Source organism: Miscanthus floridulus, chromosome 10 (genome assembly GCF_019320115.1).
Source record: "Miscanthus floridulus cultivar M001 chromosome 10, ASM1932011v1, whole genome shotgun sequence".
NCBI classification, from domain to species: domain Eukaryota; kingdom Viridiplantae; phylum Streptophyta; class Magnoliopsida; order Poales; family Poaceae; genus Miscanthus; species Miscanthus floridulus.
The window spans coordinates 30,333,873-30,336,041 of record NC_089589.1 but is presented as its reverse complement, the minus strand read 5'-3'; positions in this window follow the sequence as shown (position 1 = coordinate 30,336,041).

The following is a 2,169-nucleotide window of genomic DNA, read 5'->3' as shown; positions in this document are numbered from 1 at the left end:
TTCGGAAGTATCGATCCAAGCCTCCAAAACCGACCATAACCCGAGTTAAGGAGTTGTATGTTTGCATGGAATTTATTTGAGTTTCGACTACTATAAGGAGTTTCGACTCCTATAAGGACAAACCACGTTAGATCGAGAAGAATCACTATAACAAAATGGATTTTTGGAGATAGCCTCATTTATTTACAAAAGGAGGTCCAAAATTATCCAAGTCTCCTAAAATACCTAGTGAACTTCAAAGGCAGCGGTTGTTCTATTTTGGGAGATAATTCACCTCTGTAATTTTATATTTACAGAGACCATCTTGTTGAGGAAGGGGAACAGCCCACTTCTGCAAATCAAAAATCCCCATTTCAGAAAAAAATAATATAGAAGTGAATATTACTTTTTAACATATTTTCTTCTTTGGCCTATTTTCAACCCCTACTTATAGTTCACACTCTGACCCGATGGCCAGAGATGGCATTCTAGACTTATCGGGAAACCTAGGGCGGCAACCCGCCGATGTTGACACCATAACGAGGTCACTCCCAGGTGAGAGTTCTGATAGTTTCTTTGCAAGTTTGCTAAAAAAACAAGCCATTCATCGTCACTTAAACGCAATAGGGGTATCCTTTCCTAATTTGCTCGTAAACCTTATAACTGCTCTTCACCAAGTAAGTATGATAATTACCATTCTTTAGCAAAACCCCTAGGAAACCGGCCTGACCAGTTCATGCAGATTCATGCCAAAACGATCCTTTTGCAATCCATGTGATCTAACACTTAGGTTTTGAGACTAGATTTGCGTCAACACACTCTTTGGCAACTTTACTGTGTAACGATTGTTTCGGCTACACCTTGCAGCCAATTTTTCTTCCCTAGCCAATTGCTTAATTCTTTTATCATCTTGTATTTGTCATTACCATTGCATCAGACCAAAGTATCGGTTACATCTGTTCTTGGTCACTTGTGTTATTGCTTAATGTTGTGCTGCGTACACTACTACAAAAAGCATTTTTAGGGGCGGCTGGTAACCCTTTGTAGGGGCGGTTTGGCCAGCCGCCCCTACCGAACCGTCTCTACAAATCATGCATTTGTAGGGGCGGTTCCCAGGCCACCCCTACAAATCGATTTATAGGGGCGGTTGGTGATTGAGCCGCCCCTACAAATCGATTTGTAGGGGCGGCTGGTATTACGAACCGCCCCTACAAATCTATTTGTAGGGGCGGCTCAAGAACCAACCGCCCCTATAAATCTATTTGTAGGGGCGGCTGTAGTGCCAGCCGCCTCTATAATACCTGTTTGTAGGGGCGGTTCAATCTAGAACCGCCCCTACAGTACGTTTTCCCGCCAAAAAAATTCAAATTTACAATTCAAATTTGACCAGAACTGTTTGTTTCTGCGTATTCCATCCAGCATCCGCGTTGCCGAACGCCCCGCGACCAACGTTCCGAACCGCGTTCGCGTTGCCGAACGCCACGCGACCAACGTTCCGAACGCGACGACAAGCACAATAGTATTATATAAAGTACAATTACAAGTCCAATTCGTAATGATATATATATATACAATCCATCATTAAATATACAAATGTCATACACATTGTTATCAACGTCCTAGAGCTAGCCTTTCAGTCTCACAAAGGTGTTGGTACTGAGGATTTGTACCTAAGTCAGACTCTCGATCATGGTAGGCGCCTCTGACGTGTACAATCTGGTCCAATATGAAGTTGCAAAGGTCGCCGACGAGCTCTAAGAGTTGGTCATCCTTGTATGGGTCTCTTTTCATTCCTTTCTCTTCTCTCCACTACAAGAAAACAAGTTTCAGTTTAGTATTTCATACCATTTATGAAGTTTTTATACTACGGGTGAAGAGGTTCAAACTTACCCTTAAGGGGTGTCTCCTGTAGGCACCGGTGTTACTCATCATAGAACATATATAGTATCCACAATGTACACTCCCAGGCCTCTGCTTGGGGCACTGTGTGTTTTGCATATGAAAATATTAGGTAATGCTTTTGACAGCCATGTAACGGAGTACTGAAGAAGTAAGTTACACTTACCGCACATAGTGTTTTTATAGCCAGCTTTTCCTTCCTCGCTGGATCATGCCTTCCGTGATGATGAGAGACATAGAACCTAAATGCCCTGTTCGAATTATTTTAGCAAATACAACTTGTTAGTATGC